The following is a 23,247-nucleotide window of genomic DNA, read 5'->3' on the forward strand; positions in this document are numbered from 1 at the left end:
TTTAAGATGTCACGTATTTCATCTGCAAGTTAATTTATTTGTGTTAAAAATAAGAAGTTGGACTTTGCTTCCGAAGGTTAGGGATCAAGGCGCCAGTCGTAAGGAAAATAGTGGGGGGAGTAATCATTTTATGCAAATCACAATGAGGTCAAATGTAGTGTTATTACAAGAAGTGACATCATGCCGTCATAATAATTCTTAGTTAAAAAGTCAAGGGCCTCGTTTACAAAAAGAAAAAAAAAGCATAACCACAAAAGAATGTGAAAGGAATATTTTTGGTTTTACTTTTTATACATCCCATGTTTTTTTCCGCATCTCAATTTGTAAGTAAGCTCTGAATGGCAGAAAGTGACAATATTTTTAAACGGACATGTGGAACTTGGAAATCCCATGTTTAAAATGCTTTTAGGCAATGCGTAAAATAGGCTGTTAATTTCGGTTTGTTTCCGCTGGTGTTCTTTATCCAGTTCCAAAACACAAATGTGCTTCCCATTTGCAGTCCATCAAGCAATAGAAGGATAAACGTTGTCACTTGTTCTGTTCTCTGTTCCTCAGGTAAGAGATTAAAAGGTGACCCCTGATTGGACGGTCTCACAAATAAAGGGGGCGCTGCCAGCGAGATGGAGGGTTACAAACATTCTGAGACCAGTGTTTGCAAATGTAAGCACAAGGCAACACCATTCAGCCTCAGGCTAAGGGAACGGAGTCCCCTTTCTAAATATAGTGGGGGGACTCCGTCCACCTGCGTCCACGCCTGACTTGTACCCTGTCAGTGACTCTCCCTCGATGCGTCCCAGTTCACTGATAATGGCCACACATTCCTGAGTGCACCTACTTCTGCTATCGAACACCTACAGGTAGAGATGTATCTAGGACCCACTCTCCACCCACCGATGCCTGGCGTCCTTTCACTCATTCCATCAGCGAGGATGTGGTACGTCGGCTAGACTGTCGACTTTGGTGCTGGGGACCAGGGTTCGAACCTCGGAGTCCACATTCTGTGATTCTGGGCAAACCATGTAATCTCCCCGTTCCTGAATTGGTAATGTAAATACGGCGCTCCAATGCATTCGGGTAAAGTTTGCGCTATATAAATATGCACACAAAAAAAGTAGTGTGTTTTCATAATGCAGAAGGTACTGACGGAAATCGTGGTGCAAATCTGCATTTTAACCTGTGTGCGTCAGAGGTATAAGGCCAAGGCGGGACACTGCGGTGCAGGGGCGCTATACCCTTCAAGGGCTGGGGACCAAGGGCAATGAATATTTGTGAGATGTGGGTGTCCCAGGAGCCCCAGCCCTTCCACGTTTCAGGTTTTTCCTTTGAATTCTGGGAAGTGCAGTCTTGTTTATTCCATTATTAAATTGGACTACAAGTCCCAGGATTCATAGGAAAAAAATCCTAGACTGGAGCAGCGCATCACAAATGCACCTGGGAAACTTTGCAGCTTTGCGTCACTACATTCTGCAGCTTGGTGCCATTGGTGTGCCAGTGGGCAGCCATCTTGTTTGGAGTGACATCAGCACTGAGAGGTAAAATAATTTCGGCAACCGAATGTAAACTCAAGTGAAATAATTAGCAGGTTTCCCAAACTCACAGATTTTCAGTTTTCTCCAATCCTGGCCCTTCACCGCACAACATAAACGTCTGTGCCTTCCATCCCCTGTTGTAAGCCACTTCCAACCCCCAGAACGCAGGCTATCTTTAACATAAAATACTCTACTGGTAACATGGAGTCAAAAGCCAAACAACCATCTGTTCGAGTGCATCATCAAATAGAAGAGGTCAGGTCAGGTCACTGAAAGGTCACTGAAAGCCAAGCTCTGGGCACCAGCATGGCCAATCCTTAAAGAGGTGGAAGGCAGCCAGAGCTGGTGAGCTGTACCATGTGTGCAGCCTGCCCTCCTGGTAATGGCTGCAGGTCAGCAGCGGGAAACAACACACCAGAGACATCAAAGCAGGGAGAGGCCCTTGAATCAAAGCATGTGTCAGCCAGAGGCACAAACCAGAAGAAAGACAAACACTCAGCCTTATCCCCACCCAACAACAGAAGAGCATAAAAGGGACGTGTGCAGCCCTCTGAGGCTCCGCCTCTTCCAGCAGAACAAGCAGCCGAACCAGCACCACGTTCCATAGCTTTGCAGTGAGCCTAGAACAACAACAAGACCAGCTCCAGGAACTCCAATGTTCTTCTACCATCAGCACTGATGATGCTTTATGTGGGCACACCACTGAATTGTCTCTTGGCACGTGGGCTACATGCTATCATGACCTCAATGACACTGCTGTGTCAATGCCACTGCATGCCAGAGTACCCACCTGTCTCTGGCAGGCAGTGGCATCATGCAGAATGAGGATGGCCCTCCCTGCAGAGAGTGGCGGCCAGCTCATCAGGTTCAAGCATCTCAGAGATGGGCCTTAAGCTGAATGTGAGACCCCGCACCGCGGGGGACACCCTGTGTGCAGGATACACACAGCTCAAGTGCAGTACGCAGGATCACTCTGAATGAACTGATTAGATCACCCACACATGAAAGGCATGGGCATAAGATTACTCAGGACCGTACCTGGCCGTGGGCATCAGATGACTCAGGACCGTACCTGGCCATGGGCATCAGATGACTCAACACCATGCCTGGCCATGGGCATAAGATTACTCAGGACCGTACCTGGCCATGGGCATCAGATGACTCAGGACCATACTTGGTCATGGGCATCAGATGACTCAGGACCATACTTGGTCATGGGCATCAGATGACTCAGCACCATGCCTGGCCGCGAGCATCAGTTGACTCAGGACCATACCTGGCCATGGGCATCAGATGACTCAAGACCACACCTGCCCATGGGCATCAGATAACTCAGGACCATACTTGGCAATGGGCATCAGATGACTCAGGACCACACCTGCCCATGGGCATCAGATAACTCAGCACCATACCTGGCCACGGGCATAAGATGACTCAGGACCACACCTGCCCATGAGCATCAGAAGACTCAGGACCACACCTGCCAATGGGCATCAGATGACTCAGCACCATACCTGGCCATGGGCATCAGATGACTCAGCACCATGCCTGGCCGTGGGCATCAGATGACTCAGGACCACACCTGCCCATGGGCATCAGATGACTCAGCACCATGCCTGGCCGTGGGCATCAGATAACTTAGGACCACACCTGCCCATGGGCATCAGATGACTCAGGACCACACCTGTTCATGGGCATCAGATGACTCAGCACCATACCTGGCCAAGGGCATCAGATGACTCAGCACCATACCTGGCCAGGAACCAAACCCTGTCCCCCGGAACAAGGCAGATATGAACACAAGCACAACACACACTCTTTCTGCTTCACTATACTCCAGGCACAGGTGTTGCGACACGATCACACTGACACAAAAGTGCATCCTGCTTATCATCACACCTGAATCTACGAACTTCCCACATAGGCTACACTCACAAGCCATGCACTGCCAACCAAACATGACAATAAAATAATACAAAGCACATACATACTATCGCTCACTCTGCTATACTCTTATGGGCAGGCAGCACTGTTGGTAATAAGAGAGACACATTGGTCATCATAGGCAGCATTAAAACATGCTCCACAGAGGGCCTACTGTGACCCAGCATCCTTCCAACCAATCACACCCTACAGCGGGCTACCTGTCCATTAGAAAGAAAATCATTCAGCCTTGCTCTCCATCACAGTGTATCACACTGCTGCAGATGTACATATGTACGTATGTATGTATGTATGTGAAATTTCTATAGTGCAAACCTAGTCAAAAGGCAGCAGAGCGCTGCAGAGTGTCAAAGGCCAGCGCGCTGTTGATAAGCGCTATCAGAGGATGCTGGGCTCTGGGAGCAGAAGTTGACTCTTATTCTTTTATAATGTGTTCCTTAGAGATCTGTGGCTTCAAATTCCTTCTGAATTGGAAAGAGTTGGGGCCATCGTGATGGATACAGAGATTTTGTGTTCCAGACCCAGGCCAGGGAACATAGATACAAAAGGCCTGCTGCCTTATTTATTTAGTTTTTCACACTTTTTACTCTCCTGTCTGATCGAGTCCTGGCTGCCTTTGGGGCAAGAGACACAAGCGATGAAAGGATGCAGCTGGGTTTGAAGATGGCGCTGGCTGGCAAAGGGGGCCCATTCAGTTCTATCATGATGGGGACGATGTGTTGATATGTCCACAGGCTCTGGATGAGATGTGCTGCAGGTTGTAGGGTTCCCTTACGAGGCAAATGTGCAGTCTTGGAAGCCATGGATGGATCATGGAGTCACCGCCCTGCGAGAGTCTGAGGGACTGAGCAGCAGTTATGAAGTCACTTTCTGGAAGGAACAATTTTACTTTCTCTAGGAAAGTTGGACTGCCCAGATTTAGCTTTTGTGGCCATGTGTTACTTGAAGGTGAGGTTATGTCCAAAGTAAATCCAAGTGTCTTGGCATTTGGTTGCAAATTCTGAAATGTGTCTTCTAGCACATTTCAAATATCATTATATGTCTCTGTGGCTGCCCTATCTTGATCGCTACAGACAGACACCTCCAATCTGCTACTCTCACTTTTCCTAGTCATTTAGTTTTCCAGGATGTGCCTTTACAATCTGACCAATTTTCTTCAAGGTGCAACTTGTTCCGTCAGCAATGTACCAAACGAAGGTTTATAACTGAGTATTATTTACTAGAATATGTCCATGCAGATGTGAATGATAACCACAACCTGTTTTATCAGCACTCTCGCGTCTTTTATGAGATCACAACTAGGTTTGATTGTTCATTTATTGAATAAATGTATGCGGCACATAAAGCAGAGAGGACCTTGATTGTACTAACAAAGAGGTGTTAGTTAACTCCTTAACCGCAGCGTTGCGCTGTGGTGTAGAAGTTCTATTGAGTGGGCGGGGCTGCGTCAGCCAAGGGAAATGCGCAGCACTACCGAGGAAGTGCTCGCGGCGGCTGTTGGCCGACGCCCGCACGCAAGGGGTTAAAGGTGATGCAGCGGAAGCGGTGTTTTATTTATCATCTTATGTCCCACACCAACCTTCATAAAAGTATTGGAAACGTAACTCTAATGACGGGCCAACATCAATACCATGTCAAATAACTCAATAACTCATGAATACAGACAAACAATAATTCGTATTGTGTTAATTCTTCTTCTTATTTCATAATACGAATGGTCCAAGCACAAGTACATAAATTAAAATGTCATCTCTCAGATTCAATGTTACAGGATAAATTCACAATAAGAAACAACTCATATTGAAATACATCAATAAAAAGGTATAGAGGAGTAAGAGGGAGAGAGAAAAATCATTGCAAAGACAAATATGCAAGACTATCGGAACCCCAGCGCCGGAACCAACGACATCACCCCCTTGCAAGAACTCTGCGACTCACTCGCCTCGTTCTTCCACAGCAAGATCGCCGATATACATAACAGCTTCGGCGCCCAGACCACGCACCCAACCTCCGAACCGACGACCCCCACCACCACCCTCCACGCCTGGACCCCGATCAGCACCGAAGACACCATCCACACGATGAACACCATCCACTCCGAATCCCCAACCGACCCATGCCCCCACCACGTCTTCAACAAGGCCTACTCCGTCATCGCACCCCAACTCCGGGACATCATCAACTGCTCCTTCGACACCGCAACCTTCCCGGAGAGCTGGAAGCATGCCGAACTCAGCACCCTCCTGAAGAAACCATCAGCAGACCCCACCGACCTCAAGAACTACCTCCCCATCTCGCTCCTCCCGTTTCCTGCTAAAGTCATGGAGAAGACCGTCAATCGACAGCTTGCCGCCTTCCTCGAGACGAACGGATCCCTCGACCCCTCGCAGTCCGGCTTCCGAGCCAACCACAGCACCGAGACCGCCCTCATCGCAGCCACTGACGACATCTGAGCCCTGCTCGACAACGGGGAAACAGCGGCCCTCATCCTCCTGGACCTCTCCGCAGCGTTCGACACTGTCTGCCACCGCACCCTAGTACAGCGCCTCAGCAACATCGGAATCCAAGAGAAGGCACTGGAGTGGATCATCTCGTTCCTCGCCGGAAGAACCCAGAGAGTCCGCCTGCCCCCGTTCAGATCCAAGGCCACCGAAGTCATCTGCGGCGTACCACAAGGATCATCACTCAGCCCCACCCTCTTCAACATCTACATGAGCCCCCTCGCGGCCATCGCCCCAAACACAACCTTAACATCATCTCCTACGCTGACAACACTCAGCTGATCCTCTCCCTCACCAACGACCCAGCCACCGCCAGAACCAACCTTCACGAAGGGATGAAAGAAGTAGCTGAGTGGATGAAGAACAGCCGTTTGAAACTCAACTCAGACAAGACGGAAGTCCTCATCCTGGGACCATCTTCCTCCGCCTGTGACGACTCCTGGTGGCCCCTCTGCCCTGGGCAGCGCACCCAAACCAACGGACCACGCACGCAACCTGGGCTTCATCCTGGACTCCTCCCTCTCGATGACCAGACAAGTCAATGCCGTCTCGTCCTCATGCTTCAACATCCTACGCATGCTCCAGAAGATCTTCCGATGAATCCCAACCGAAACCAGCAAGACAGTCACACAGGCACTCGTCACCAGCCGACTGGACTACGGAAACACCCTCTACACCGGAACCACAGCCAAACTACAGAAGAGACTCCAACGCATCCAGAACGCCTCTGCACGACTCATCCTGGATATCCCCCGTCACAGCCACATCTCCGGCCACCTGAGAAACCTGCACTGGCTCCCCGTCAACAAGAGAATCACGTTCCGACTCCTCACCCACGCACACAAGGCCCTCCACGACCTGGGCCCCAGGTACCTCAACAACCGCCTGACCTTCTACACTTCCACCCACCAGCTTCGTTCGACCAGCCACACCCTCGCCGCCGTTCCGCACATCCGAAGAGCCACCATGGGAGGAAGATCCTTCTCCTACCTGGCAGCCAAGACATAGAACTCCCTCCCCATCCACCTCTGTCAGACCCAAGACCACCTCTCCTTCAGGAAGAAACTCAAGACCAGGCTGTTCGAGCAGTAGCAGACCCCCCTCCCCCAAGCGCCTTGAAACCCTCCGGGTGAGTAGCGCGCTATATAAATTTCTTGATTGATTGATTGAATCCTTAAATGCCTTTGTAACTCGGCCAAATAGACTCTGCTCTCCCACTGAGAAACTATGTATTAGTTAAAGTACATGTGTCCTAAGCAGTGGGTGTGGAAGTCAGTAATATATAACATATGAATGATTCTGAAAGTATGTGCTGTAAAGTCTCTCTAAGGACCATTGTATGGAACTGCACAAAATAATTAGAATTATTTCAAATATAAAAAAAAACCTTTCTCCAACATTGAATCCAGATGAAGGTCTGGCTGGGTTTGATGATTTCACAAAATGATAGGCTTCCATCTTTATCCAAATCTAGGCATCATGCAAAATGTATTTGTGCAGTCCACGTTTGGACATATCCTTTCCAGGGTCATGGAAATCAGAATGTAGCTTCTCTAAAAGTTTTTTCATCTCCCTTCGAGAAGTAGAAGAATTCTGCACATTTCATGGAAAAAACACTTCTGGAGTAAATTCCGCTAAATACATTTGGCGATTTTGTCGTTCTGTATATCTTGTCAGCATATTAAAGGAAGTATCCATGGGTGATGTTTATCTCTCCCGTGTTCAAAAAAGAAACTGCACACATTTATGCTTTCCTGGACCCTGCAATTATTTTTTACAAAATTCATTTTATGTTGGTGAATCCCGCCCTCAGCTTAATTGGGCAAACAAATGAGTTTTCCCAATTGCCCGAGCAGGCTTAACATTTCACATTCACATAATTGTCGTTCTTGGGTTAGCCAAAGGTACATCTTGGGCCTACCTTGTGATGTAACAATAGTAAGTGGGCGGTATGTTGATTACATTTGACAGAATTCAGTCGTAGACTTGTATGGAGTGGTTTGTCAGATGGGATAAATGGCTAAAGATTAGGACACAGGGAGTCCACCAAGCATGAGTTGTGAGTTACGAGTTTCTCGAGAAAGGCGGGGAGAATCATTTTGTGGGGCGCGCACCCCATTGCTACACCCTAGGATCAGTGATGCCTTTTCTTGTTAAGGTGCATTCTAGGTTTGTACATTTCTAAGGGAGGCTAGAAGGTGACTTGAAGGTTGAAGTGAGGCCAGTGAGCACATGCTTGGGTTGGGAAGGTGGAGTTTTGGGTCTTGATTTGGGACTTTGGTCGTGCTGCAGGTGCGGACCACATGGAGTTGTGAGAAGACATGCATTGTAACAAGAGCAAGAGGGCCTCGCGTTGTCAGGTCATGAGTGCCAGGGAGATGAAAGTAAGGGTACCAGACCACTCCATGTCTTCATGAGCACAAACTTCCACCTTAGACGTTTCGTCTACAAACCAATATACTCTTGACTTTTAGTCAAGATGGCTCAATTGAGGTGAAAGGGAACTAACACTAGTAGAATGAAGTGGGTTGTTAGAACATAAATATGAATGGAATATAGTCTCATGGATGAATTATCTGGTTAATGGTTACCTTCATGAGCGAGAAGAGGCATGATCAGCTTGTCTGTACTCAGGTTATTTCTTTGCCTTCGTCTACTTGTGGTCCTGAAATTATAAACTAATGAAGAAAATGGTCTACCAATACCAGAATGCAAAGAAGGAAAAACTGAACTGGATGGTCTTCTTGTGCACAGCCTGGGGAAACTCCTGCGCTACCAGAGAATAATTTGAGTAACCGGTGGTGGTGGCGCGTGGTGTCCTGGTTCACGCCCCACTGGATTCACTAGACAATAGCAAATACAGTCCTGTATTGGGTGCATTGAGGACTTCTGAGTGTTGGATTGCTATATGACACTAAGGCATGGCCTTGTTCTTTGTACCATGCTCTCACTGCCTCTCTGCATTCTGGGACCTGTAGTCTTGATTTGAGTCTGCTGAGTCGATTGGGCTCTCTCACTTGAAATGATGCTTTTTAAGAGTGAGATCCAGAGCTTGACATGTTGGGTTCTGCTGCAATGGAGTCCAGTGGCCCCTGCATTCATCTTTCTATGACTCTTGCATGTTTCCAGATTTCTAAATGATTCTAAGATGTGCGCACGCGCACTGTGTGGAACAATGGGACGCGTGTACAGTACACAGGGGTCCAGGTCACTCTCTGAACAGCTTTAGGGGAATACTCGGAGTTTCTTGAACATTTCCTGGCAAACAAGCCTGTGTGGTCCGGGGTTTCTGTATATACACAAATGCATTGAGGGCCCCTTTGCGTTTGTTCCTGGAGTCGTTGATTTAATAGCGCTGTCCAGATGTTTAAACACGTAGCACTGGAGAGCAGAGCAGATCTAGAGAACTCGCCCATATAGGGTGCAGCTGTGCGGTATTTGCTTAGCTAGCAATCCATCAGGCTGATGGTGATTGTCAGGCTCCAGGGTACTTAGCTCTATATAAGTAAATCATCCATGGCTTTATATAAGTACGTTGTATTTGTGTAGCACATTTCTGCAATTGCTGTGACCTTCTTTCTCTGTGAAGGGCACCGTCTTCCAGGTCTGGGTTTTTCCTTTAACAGATCATGTTTTCTGATGTCTGATTATCATTGCATTAACTGAAGTGAAACGGGACTACAATGACCAGAATGCATTAGATGGTTAAAGAATAATCTGCAACCGGAGTTCTGCTTTCTTGATGACATGGAGACTTCGGGGGACATCAGGTTCGCTGTAACCGAGTCACCAAGTATTTTCGTTCTCCCAGTACTGCCAATTGTCTGCCTGCACCTGTCTCTGGCGTCTCGAGAGTGCTCAGGTTTCCCAGCACAATGCATGAGTCTACCTTCCACCCCCGATGTTTACTTTGTATTCTGGTACTTGTAGTCCCGCATTCACAATGCAGCATGCAGAACTAGAGTAAGGTGCAGGGGCCTTATTTATGAAGGCCTTGCGCCGCCAGTGCGTCACTTTTAAAATGGGAAAAAGTGACGCACCGGTGGCACAAGGCCTTCATAAATAAGGCCCCAGGAACGCGACGAACATATCTGGACCAGATTTGTTACTCGTGCAAGAAACAGAAAATGACTAAATGAGACCTCGTGATTGATGTCTCCCCATTTATAGCTTCCAAAACCCCCATCAGTGTCTCCCCTTTTCACCAGCCTTTGATTTTCTATAGCTTCCAAGTTTCTCTAATCCATGCACGAGCAGTGTATCCAGTCCGGGTTTTTAGGTTTGAATGTTTAGGGACAATATTACAGTGAGATTAATAAGACTACAAGTCGCAGAATGCAAAGAGAAATACCTGGACTGGAGGACCGCTACAGACATGGGCACGGGGCACCTGCAAGCCATGGGTTTACCCGTGTCTGTGTTTTCCCTCGAGTTCCTTCCCATATCTTTCCCCCGAGTTTGCTCCACCTGTCTGTGTCTCCTTGCGTTTGTCCGTGTCTCCCCACTGTGGGTCTCCCAGGGCCAGGAGTATCAAATGTTTTTACCCATTCTGTGTCTATGGGAAAATGTGTTCTTACATATGTGCCCTAGTGATTACTTTGTACAAAATAAGTGCCAGGGCTTGCACCACCCATTGCCCCTGCTGGCACTGCCAATGGCATTACCAGCACAACTGGTAACAGCCACACTCCTACAATTGTCACAATGTAAACTTTTAATAGACATTTAAAATGGCTAATAGCTGCCGCCCAAGCTATTCCTATACCTTTGAGTGGTAGGTATTAGTCATTGTTTTATGTATATTAAATTACTAAACAACTGTGATTGTGCTCTTCACAAAATTAGACAAACTGTGCCACCGTGTGACAGGCTGACATAAGTGCCAGGGTTGGAATTAAAGTGCTGGTGCCGAGCACCGGAAACCACTGGCTCAAATTAAGGACTGGTGTCTCCCCATGTCTCTCTACTCGTGTCCCAATAATTTTTTATTTAGCACAAAGACAATTGACCGCAAAAATGAAACCCACACTCTGTAAATAAAAGAGTAAACAGCAAATGTGTTAATTGAACAATGTGGTGTGTTATTTTAAGGGCGTAGCTATAATCAGTATGGCATGTGTATTGGCATTGTGGCCTAATGGTGTTAGGGTCCTACTGCACCGAAAATATGGCTCTAATTTACTCTTCAATCAGCAGACGGATAACACACTTTCTTTGTGTGTACGTGGGTCCATCACACACTTCCTACACCACTGTTGTTAACTTTTGTTATCATTTTTTCACATCCTTTTCACTTTGTGAAATTTCCAGCCATATTTGGAGTAATACTTGTGCACATTGTATCTATCTCCAAGGTTATCAAATAACTCTATGTCACCAAACACACAATGCACCTGTCCTGAGCTTTTGTTTTGCAAACCATTGCTTCCAGGTTTGCTAGTTCAATCAAAGCAGCTGAACTGAAGCAGGACTTCAACTCCCAGAATGCATATTGCCCTTAAACGAAAACCTGAGACTGAGGCTCTCCATGCTTGGTGGCACGGAGGTATCTGGCAAAATCACTAAGGGAACACCCTCTGTACATCAAACTCATCACAGAATCGGCTTTAGAAGATAATTGTGCGTGCTTCATCCATTCTTGATTCCAATATGCTTTCTGGTGCTTTGGACTTTGTTTTTCACATTGGAATTGCAGAACTACGAGAACCAGAATGCAACAAAAAGACTGAACTGAGCAAGCTTTAGCTATGGAGGCATTCGGCTCAGTGAGGCAAAATGCCACCACAGAAAATGACTGAGGTTTGTCCCAGTGACAATAAATCCACTGATGGAAAAGTCGCAGTCTTAACATATCTGCAGTTTCTCAGAAGTAGCATCTGTCAGTGGACTTTAAGCAATGTACGCAGGCTGCGGGGTAGATGAGGAAAACCAGAACCTAGACAGAAATCGAAAAAAGAGCAAAAAAGCCAAACCATCCTATTATTATTACAAAAATACCACTGACAGCAAATAGGACAAGAACAATAAACAGACGTGGAAAACTGTACGTAAATGTTATTTGCATCTGCTTTAAGGTGCCAAAAATGTACATGTGCATTTCTGGATAGCTGACCAAAAACAATGAATGCCAGAAAAGAAGTCTGGGAGACCAAAGAGGGCGGTCATGCAGTGAAGCATTCTTAAGATCTGAGTGTAGGTTGTTTTATTTCTCCCAAAGCTTTGAGACGGTGGACACAGTCCAGGACAGACTGCTTCTGTAGTAGGGAGTCTTCTTGGCACAATGTTGCCATTTCCACCCTTACCAGGTAACAGAGTAGAGTTCACCCACATTTTGCATTCTCTCCACAGGCAGATTTAGCAGTCTGTTGCAGATAGCATTTACTAATCAATCCATAATTTAATATTCTTACAGTGGGGCTTTGAATCTGCCCCTTGCTTGTGATTCGATGGCTTTAATATCCATTCCAGTTCCTTGCTCCTGAATCAATGGTTTTCTTCCCTATTCTTGTTTTGCCTTTCCCTGGAGCATCCGACTTTCGCACTGTTTCATACTGGATATTTGTATTCTTCCACTGCTGATGTCAGGGATCTATTTTTCCACTAGAATGTTTTTTATGGAAATTAACTTTAGACACTCGAGTGGAGTCCATGGTCTTTCTTCTCTTCCCCTGTTGTGTCCTTTTGGCCCCCTTTTGCTGGCCCTATGTCTTGCTTCCCACCCCTTTTCACTCACTCTTCTGTGCCTTGCAAGCTTGCCCTTTCTCTTTCTTCTACCCCATCTTTTTCTCTGTCCCACTCCCTCTTACCTTTCTGTCCAGGCTCCTCATTGGAATCTGGTCCTAACAAAGATGGCCGCACAGTGACACTCTTATGCTAGTATTGTCTTTTTAAGGGCCATTCCGACGCCAATAGTGTTGGTGGCCATCTTGGTATTGCAATTGTTTGTATACGTTTTATTTGTTGTAGAATTATAAAATGGCAGGGTAGAGGCGGACGGAAGCTGGAAATGTATGGCACCTTTGTAACTGAATACACAATGGTAAATCAAGATCGATTGGCTTTGCCGTTACATGTTAAAATCAGTTTGTTGGCAAATTTCACCTGACGACTCTGTGGCCATTTGTTTATTTTTATGTTGAACAATGTTATAGCTTCTGGTAAAGTTTCTAGTGAACACAAGTGTCATCTGATGTGCCCTTTCTTTATTTCCATGTCTGATTGCAAGAATTCCACCTCCACTCCCTTAAAGTGTGGGTAAAAAGGAGTAGGAGCTCGTTACTAAAGTACTGCAGTTCATGTCAGGTGCAGGAAGTCACTCAATCACTTCCTGTCTCATAAACCTTAACAAGTTGTGCTGATTGCAAATCCTTCACAAACCTTCTTTGGTCCTAGTGAAGTGAGTACATTCAATAGTAGAGGAAAGGAACTGTGAAATCGTAGTGACGACAACCCCATCTTTGGCACAAAATGAGTATTATGTTGATATTATATGCTACCAACTACTTCGTTTATTAAAATGTCCTATATAACTGTCAAATTTTGAATAAAGATTTTTTTTTTAAACATGGATGGTTCACAAACCTTTTTGTGACTTTTTTGTGCTTCAATATTAATAGGCCAAGGAATAATAGGCCACGTTCTCATTTCTAGTCTACCCACGAGCATCCCACTGCAGTGTGTGTCACATACGGCCAGATTCATCAAGGTAAGGAATTGCGAGTCCTTAATGGCGAATTTTAAGGATTCGCTATTAAGGACTCGGAAAATGGGATTCATGTAGGAATCGCAATTGAATTTGTAATTCCCACTGATTCTTTATTTGCGATTAGCTAATTGCTAATCGCAAATAAGGAATAACTCCCCATTCAAAGGCCCATAGGAATGAATGGGGAGTCATTCCTTATTTGCGATTAGCAATTAGCTAATCGCAAGTTAGGATGCGATTTCAAGGGTGCCAGGGGTGTCCAAAGGACACCCTGAAGCACCCCTGAAATGAAAATGTAGACTGATGTTGCGCACACACATGTCCAAAGGACATGTGTGTGTGTAACATACAACTTAGAAAAATGCACTAAAGTGCATTTTTCTAAGTTTTTGCTATTTACCACGAAGTCAGACTTCGCGGTAAATAGCGGCCAAAAATTGCGAATTCGCAAATTAAAAATGGTTAATGAATTGCATTTAAGGAATCTCAAATAGAGATTCCTTAAATGCAAATCCTCGCAATTTAGCGATTTTGCTATTAGCGATTTTTGCATTTAGGATGATGAATCCCAAATGCAAAAATTGCGCTCGCAAAGGGCCAGATTCTCAGAATCTGGCCCGTTGCGAGCGCAATTTTCAATGATGAATCTGGCTGCTAGACACTTGTATTATTACATAATGGGCTGCTAACTAGTGCTAAAGTGCATGTGCTTCTCCCCTAAACATAGTGGCATTGGCACATTGTCGCAAAGTGACTGGTGCATGAATATGTACAGTGAATAGCAAAAAACAATGTGGCTCCAGGTAATTCATGAAGCGGAATTTTCAGACTTCAGCAGGATTGGTTTGGATGAACCACATTAGGGGCTGCGCCATTTATTGCGCTGAACTGTCAACGACGTTTCGATCTTCTTTATTTTGGATCATCTTCAGGACCGGGTTGTGAGGAAGGAAGGGGTGCTGAAATAGTCTCACCAGTGAGTAGAGGGCGAAGGCAGATCGGGTGGCTAGGGTTGCATCAATTGCGAGCCTGAGGGCGGTGGAGCGAAGCAGGTCTCATCCAGTGCGAACCTGAACCGGATGGCTGATCGGGCCGGGTGGAGTCCGAAGATAGATGGGGGTGAATCGTTCCGGAGGGGGTATAACCTTGATAAGGAGAACCAGACGCTGAATGAAGCAACGACCGACGGCAATGACTCTAATACTCAACTCAGTAGTACACAAAGAGATGTCTATTTTTAATTGACTCTACTAAACTGGGATCAACCTTTAACTCCCAACAACATAAGTGATCAAAGCCCAACCGTCATCTGTCTATGAGGACTGATCCCTCTCCTAATCGAAAGAGCGCTGACCATTTTTGAAGACTAGGGGGCATATTAGCAAGAACCTCGTTAAAATTATCGCTGTTTTAGCGGCAGGAAACTGCCGCTAAAACGGCGAAAATGGGCTTGCTAATATGCGTTTTAGAATTCCAATAGAAGCCCGGGTTAGATGCGCAGGAAATCTAACCTGGGCTTCTATTGGAATTCTATAACGCATATTAGCAAGCCCATTATCGACGTTTTAGCGGCAGTTTCCTGCCGCTAAAATAGCGATAATTTTAACGAAGTTCTTGCAAATATGCCCCTAGGACTCTTTGTTAAAACAACTCATGGTTAGTATGGAACTGTGCAGTGGTCCAAGGCGACAAACAGATGATATATGTAAAAATCCAGGTATAACACAGAGACTGAATTTAGCTATCGATTTGCAAACGTTGAAATAAAGAGTTATGCTTTACAAGGACCTGTAAACGTAAGTAAGACACAAATGTTAGTAATCGGTTCTTCTCTAATTGAGCCATCTAAAATCTAGGTGTCGAATGCAACTGAGTGTGAGGAGCAACTCTGTAGAAATGTAGCAACAACTGGACATAGGGGATAGTTTGTTACATTAGTTCTTTGCGTCTATGTTCTCCGTGAGCGATCTTTGGTGGGGAATTGAGAGCGTAAATAGAACTTGTGATAATCACCATGTTAACAAAATATACCACGATCTGCTTCAACTTCTGAAGATAACCTTTAAATGTTAATGGCTAACCGTCCCACAATGTTTAGTACAATTGATTTAAGAAGAGATACTTCAACTTGGTTTTCAAATGTTTTTTACATTTGCTGTATTTTAGACGTTATTTCTGCTATTTCACAGGACAACATAAACCAGTATAAGGTTTCAGCCATACCTACTTTCCCAAATAGTTTTTTAGTTTTCCAATCTCTTGGTGACTGCTTGATGTGACTCTTCCACTTTGTTGTAATTGTTCTCATGTTACACCAGTTGTACCATCCTTTATAGTCAACCAATGGACACACAGTACTAAATCTCACATACAAGTGGTGGTCTTACATTTACATCCAACACTTTGTTTTACAGGTTATCCATCTATTACAAAAGTTATTCATGCCAATGTTCAATTAAATGCAATGTTGAACATGAATTTGAAGTGGAATACACCTATTTGACTTAATGAGCTTGCGAAAGGCCAACAACATGTCCTTGGTGGATCTCCTGTGGAAGGACATTTTACATTGTGGGTTCATGGGTGGTGGGCCTCCAATCCCTATTGTATTTACATTTGACTGTAAGCACCAGTCTGCTGTGCTAATTCAAGTGCAAGGATTGAAAAAAGGCAGATGGAGGACCTGGATGGTGCTGTAGGGTGATGTAGCAGTGGCTTCTCTCATTGCTCTACTTGAAGAACACATTCAGTATCCTGAAAATCCCTTTCTGCTCCACAAAGGTCTATTGCAAATATATACCTAACTTGGACACAAGGAACTCTTCGCGTAAACTGAATGGCAGGCGTACAAAAAATTTGTATGGGAAAGTGGCCAGGTAGCCTGGAACACTGTGCTTCATTGGAAACTTTGCACACTAATCCCCCTTCTGCCTTGCTCCTAGCAGAAAAGGCCAGATTCTATCCTCTAAAGACAGCAGATTCTGTAAGTAGAACCAGTGATGCGATTTAGCTGCCAATTGCAGCAACAACAAAGAAGGGAGTCCCCTAAAGAGGTCTGCCTTTTCATGACCACAATACACTCAGCAAGACGCTCGTGATGAAAAATGCAACGTGAGCCTGAGCACATGTGTCCTGCGCCAAGAAAAGTCAAGACTGAGTGAGATCACCAAAGAACAGTGCTTGACAGTCATTGACGGGGATCAATGGGTTCACCGAGTTCGCTGATGTTGTACACCCCTTGTGCTGTGAGGGTGCTGCAGGGTGGCCAGATGGATGGAGGGGATTGGCCCCAGACTGCCCAAGGATCCCTAGCTTCTGGCAGATGCTAGTTGTAGTGAGCCAGTTGCACGTGCAGCTGACAGATCTTCAAAAATGAGGTACTGGTTGACCATGCAGGATGGTGTGGAAAGAAGATGCCATCTAGAACCTATTTATGCAGGCTAGTGATTTGCACAACCGAAACTAAAACATACTACAGAACGAACGGGCTCACAGAGGTTCTGGACCAGCAGTTACAAAAGCTGAGTGCTCCAGTAGGAACAGCATGGGTGGTGTAGAGAGGCTTTAAGCACTGTACCTAGAGAGCCCATCCACAACCTGGGGTGAGTGGGTCACATTATCTTCAATGCTGGCTCTGAAGAGAAGAGAGAAGAACCCAGCATACCAGCACCTAAAAAAAAGAAAATTAAAAAAGTGGCTCCTTCAGCAGGACACCTGTGTCCCACGCGGTGGCATGTGAATACCAGAGAAGTACTATTTTAGCGAAGGAAAAGCTAGACTAGAGTACATGAGCCAATCACTTCCCGGCTTTCATTAGAGAGTCTAAAGTGGGCGACAAGAAGGAAAATAATATAATTTCCAGGAGAGCTGTTTCACATCCTATATCTATATATATAAAAATAAAAGTATATCTGTCTGTCTGTTTGTCCTTTATGCATTACTACACCATTTATCCGATCGCCGTGAAACTTTGGGAAGTTGTTGAGTATGCTCCCGCGAAGGTTTTTGTCCAAAAATCTTTTTTAAATCGAACCCCCAGGGCCCTCATAATCTTTTGAATACTGAAATAGACAGCGAATTTGCGAGCATCGTCGACAGTTATGACCCCCAAACAGAAATCGATTGGTCAATCTACATCAGAAGCACGAAAGAAAAAGGCATTACGAGCTTCAGAAACAGACGAGCAATGGAAAGCAAGATTAGAAGCTGTTGAATACAAACTGCTCAAGCCCGTAATGCTGTTCGAATACAAACTGCTCAAGCCCGTAATTCTCAAACGAACGAGCAAAGAGAATCAAGATTGGAAGCCAATCGAGTACGCACTGCTCAAGCCCGTTCTTCTCAAAGGAACAAGCAACAAGAATCAAGATTGGAAACAGATCGATTACGCACTGCTCAAGCCCGCTCGAATGAAACAGGAGAGCAATGAGAATCAAGATTAGAAAACGAACAATTACGCACTGCTCAAGCCCGTTCGAATAAAACAGGAGAGCAACCAGAATCAAGATTAGAAACCAACCGAGGACGCACTGCTCAAGCCACACTTAGAAATGTTTTCAAAAATAAAATGAATACGTTTCAATAACAATGACACAATGTAAATTTAATGTTATCGTAACAAGTTTCCTTGAATTTCCTTTCTTCTGAGATCGCAGCAATGCGCGACGGGTAAGCTAGTTCAAGATAAAATCAAATTGATGGGGACTGGGAGAATAGGCCTTCAGAGTTTATCTGGGGGAGGGGGCGCAGATGAAGTTTTACTCTTGAAACGCCGTCCAAAAACAGATCTCATTGCCATCACTGTGTGTTGTCCCCAAGGCCAAATTAGAAGGCCAAGTTTGAGGACAATCGTAATGTCATTGGACATTGAAAAGGCAATTGATACCCTGAGTTGGGACTTTTTACTACTGACCCTTGAATTCATGGGGTTTGGACAAGGGTACCTTTGGTAGATCTGCACACTGTTCATGACCCAACAGAGAGAGTTCGGACGAGTGAGTTGATCTCAAATAGCTTCACAATCCAGAGGGTCACCAGGCAGAGGTGTCCCCTTTCTCCACTGATCTTTGCCCTAGCAATGGAGCCACTAGCCTGGCAGCTGTGCCAATGGGCACATCGCTGGGAGCTCCCTCAAGTGGGCAAATACCACATCATCTCACTATATGCAGATGACAACCTGGTTTTCTTATAGGAGGTGGGGGCCTCCCTGCCAGACTCATTGGATTATTTTGGAGAAATCTCAGGACTTAAGGTAAACTATCCCAAATCTTTCCTGTTTCCCCTAGCATCAATACAAGAACCGACTAGGATTGCCCCAATGTCACACCGACTTAAATGTGCTACGATACCAGACAACCACAAGGATAGGCTGATCAAAGAAGGCAACGTAGACAGAGCAATGCCATACATCTACAGGTCATTACCCTTCTGGTGATCGCTGCCCCTCTTCCCACTGTGCTGCTTGGGGATCTCCAGAACAGTGGGACTGCCCAATCTACTTTACCTCTTTGCAGGACTCATGATCATACTCCCAGATGCTTCTTTTGTGAACTCCATGGCATCCTGCTGGAACTAATATGTGGCACAGGCTGCAGGCTGGTGGCCTTCGCCACACTTCAACGATCCCTACTCGAAGGCGGACTTGTTGAGCCCAACTATGAATTATTTTATGCAGCTGCTCAACTGCAATGGCCAATATACTGGCTGCAGACGAATGTAAGCCCAGAAAGGACAGCCATTAGTGGGTTATTAGGAGAGACGAGTATCTATGACTGACAGACCCCGAAAGTCACCCACAATGGGAAACACGCCAGATGAAGGTGGCCCGAATGTGCTGGCGCAAGTTTGTGCATGGCAAGGGCCCCATATTCCATACTCTCTTCAATATTGTTAAGGCACCTGGCTACACAAAGAGATGCAAGATATGACATGGAACCGTGGAGGGAGGTAAGGATTGACCAACTAGGAGACTTTTACAATGACACAAAGTGGGCCATAAGGAGTGCTTGAGAAGCAGAACGACGCTCATGCACTGAGCTATCACCACACAATACACATCACTCAACTCCCACCCAACAGGGTGCATAGAGGGGGCACTGACCAGATAGAGCAGCATCCTCCCCCAAATGGTAACAGACAAGGCTTGGTACATAGTGCTCTAGCATGTGAAAGAGGGTCATGAAATCGGAGATTCCACTTTACACAATTTAACTATGTTCACCACGCCTATCTCTCCCCGCAACTCATCAAGCTCAAGTTCCCAGCACTGACCCAGAGTGCCCCAGGTTCAGGCAATTGGATACCGGATTCTACCACATGGTCTGGGAGTGCCTGATGTTGCGAGTGGTATAGTACGAGGTCACAAATATTGTTGCTGAACTCGTGGAACACAACCTTGCACCAACACTTAAGTCCTGTCTACTGGGTCTCCCCATTCCTCCCCCCAACCCTCAATAAGGCCAAGGCAGATAAACACTTATACAGGTTTAATGACCTAGCTTTTGTCCTGTTCAAGAGGCAAATAGCGATGTCATGGAAGGCACCCACAGCCCAGGACCCCCAATGTTGGCTAGCTACATTACTGACATGTGCGCACCCAGACATAAATACCCTCAAGCTACTACGAATGATGGGGAGATAATAGCACAGGCGGTGAGAGCTGGGAGACTTACCTTGCCAACACTGAAGCGAACAACGGCTCACAACCACCATGAAACTAACCCACACTCCCTTCAGCAGCCAGGAGTCACACACCATAACAAATGCAGTTTGGCCCTGGGGGCATGGACATGCTACGAAAACATACACTGGAAGGACACCTTCTTATGTCGCTCAAGACACCAAGAACAAGAGGAAGCCTACGAGACAGGAGGCGATACACTCGACAGAGGCAAACTACTACCTAGTCACTGAGGTGCACCAAACTCCCCGGTGCCCAATTGCCCATAGTGGGCACCGGGCGTTTCCCCGGTGGGCCGCTAGGGTGGGGGCTGATTTTGGGCCCCTAGTGCTGTTTTTGGTACAGGGCTGTTTTTGCAGCATAGCTGCAATATCGGCCCCTGTAACAAAATCGTCCGAAACTGGCCCCAGCAAACAGGTCGGCCGCACCCCCAACCCTCCTCCCCGGGAGCCGGCCGAGCACATTGCTAGGGCCGGTTTTGGTTACCAGTCCTGCCCTGGCACTCCTTGGCGTTGACACCCAACATCAACTCACAAGCACCAGTGCTCCCTACCCGCGACTGTACCATGGTGCCTGTGACACACCCTTGCACCATCGCCCAAGCCTGTGGCCCGCCAGCATGCCTCAGTGATACCACACAAAAAATATTATTCATATCCTCAGCAGACTCCACGGTTGCAGTTGTTTCAGTCTAGTTTACTTTACCTTTTTTGCACCTGTTGTATGTTGATGATGTATCGAGACGTGATGTCTTATCCACTGTATCATAAGTGGCTATAATGTTGTCCTGACCGCAACTTATCATTGTCTCATTTCTTGCAAAAATTCTGTAATTATTTCTTTTAAGTGATGTAGATAACTTGATAATGTATGTGTTTTTCTCTGGTAGCAGCACAGATGGGAGGAGGGCAATCATTAACCTACATTGATGTTTAGGTCTGGCTTGCAGTGCAACTGTCACCTGACCTTTTAACCTACACCAATATTTTTTAACAGTTTTTTGCTTCCACACAAATCCATATTCATTCGCATACAACGTTCTTTCAAAACCAGACCTATTGTCATTGCCAATGCTTGCTTTTTCCATTCAGCACTCGATCTGCTTGGGCAGATGTCGCATAGACACCAAAGAAGCTCTGAGAATGGGGAGAGGGCACCGAATAGGACGTAAACGCTTACCTAGGATTCACAGTAGGAATCGCAGTACAATAATTTAGAACCATTGAATTGTGTCCATTTTGATGTGTTATTAGAATGTGTTTTTAATGCTGGACAATGCATTATTGTGTCTGTGGTTTCAGTGTGAAGTTGTGAGCTCTAGCCCACCCACACCACCTCCATGAGAGGTCTTTAACTGCTCCCTTTGCTGCCCTGAGAGTCAAGTGTATAAAGGGTGTACTTGGCCCAGTTTGCAGAGCCACAGTAGGACGAATCACAGGACCCCAGTGCAAACGACTCATCCACCTCAGCTGGGGCCCAAGGCCCCATGTCTGCTCTGTATCCAGTACTGGGTCTGAGAAAGGGGGTTTTAAACAGCATTTCTTGGCAACGGAAAACATACAGTGGGTTTGTTCAAAGTAGTATTTTCATTGGTGGTTTTGTACCTGTACATCTGTTTCTCTTTAGGAATGACTTTAGGATTCCCTCTTCTCAGCTTTAACTATTCAGTCCACTGTTCGAGGTCTCACAAATCAGGACAATAACTATTGTTTTCTAATAACTAAGATCATCCGAAGAAAAACTATGAGAAAAAATGTGGAAATAGGACAAGATATCAACACAAACGACTACAAGTTTCAAATACACCACATCAAAAACGAATGGTGCATCTATTTTCTGATTTAGAATCTCGCATAGTAAAGAGGGCTAAAGAGGAAACATCAGTCCCAGGAAGGACTTCTCCTGTACCATAACTTTGTGTGGTTTTTATTTAGACCTTCACAAATGTCCTTGGCCGAAGCTACAAATTAATTGGAATAATACAGACACACTTTTCATATGCCTACCTCGCGAGGCTCCTTTTTTTCACATCTTACAAACCTTCACTGGCTACGAGTAGCCAAACGTGCTGCTCTGGGGGAGGGTGCAGCTGCCACCAGGCCCTCTCAGTTGCCCACACCTTCTTGCTTCATAGACATTTGTGTCACTAACATCATTCCTGGATGCTACACTCCTCGCTTTTCCTTACTCACAACGCAGTCCAGAGCCTCTCAACTACAAGTCTTCGATTTCAGGTGTGTTACTCTAATTGTTTCCATTGAAGTAAAACAAGACTACAACACCCAGAATGCATTCGGCTATCAGAAAACGCAAAGGACTGGAAAGGGTGTCCATAAATCCCTGGAGGGAGGTGGTCACCATTGGAGGGGGTGCTTTTCGATCCATTACGGCCCTGAGTATCTGTGTGCACCATATGCGACATATGCATTCATTCATTCATTCATAAAGCACATGGCTGGTCCACAGAGTTTGATACCATGGACAGCTGGACTTTCCTTGATGACGTCAGCGGGGTTCCTCAGAATACTCGGATAAAGTACAGCAATGTGTCCTGTCAAGGGAATCTTTTGATGAGGATAAAAGGAGGGTTATATGGCTGAAAGGTGGATTTACACCATCAGTTTACTTTGTACTCAGAAGGCTTACATTTTTCACTTTGACTTCCTTTTGGTCCACGCCAGGGATTGTTGAGGCTCTGCTGTGCCAATGGCTCATTTACAAAGCTGGCACTGACACAGAGGAGAAGGCGCTTCCATGCCAGGAATCTGGCGAAGCGCTGTATGCTTTTAATTAGCCCTGAAAACCCCTGAAAGCAGAGCCTGCCTCGCTGAACAGAGGCAGCAGAACATTACACAGAGATTAATTTGAGAGCTAAGGCGGTCTTTGTAG

General features: G+C 45.8%; 1 protein-coding gene across 1 annotated transcript in view; it reads left to right on the forward strand.

Annotated features, from left to right (window-relative positions):
• Positions 1–23,247, forward strand: part of LOC147689264 (collagen alpha-4(VI) chain-like) — a 495,718-nt gene that overhangs the window by 85,583 nt on the left and 386,888 nt on the right. The gene's annotated exons all lie outside the window — the stretch shown is intronic.

The sequence above is a fragment of the Lissotriton vulgaris genome, chromosome 10 (assembly GCF_964263255.1).
Source record: "Lissotriton vulgaris chromosome 10, aLisVul1.2, whole genome shotgun sequence".
Taxonomy (NCBI): domain Eukaryota; kingdom Metazoa; phylum Chordata; class Amphibia; order Caudata; family Salamandridae; genus Lissotriton; species Lissotriton vulgaris.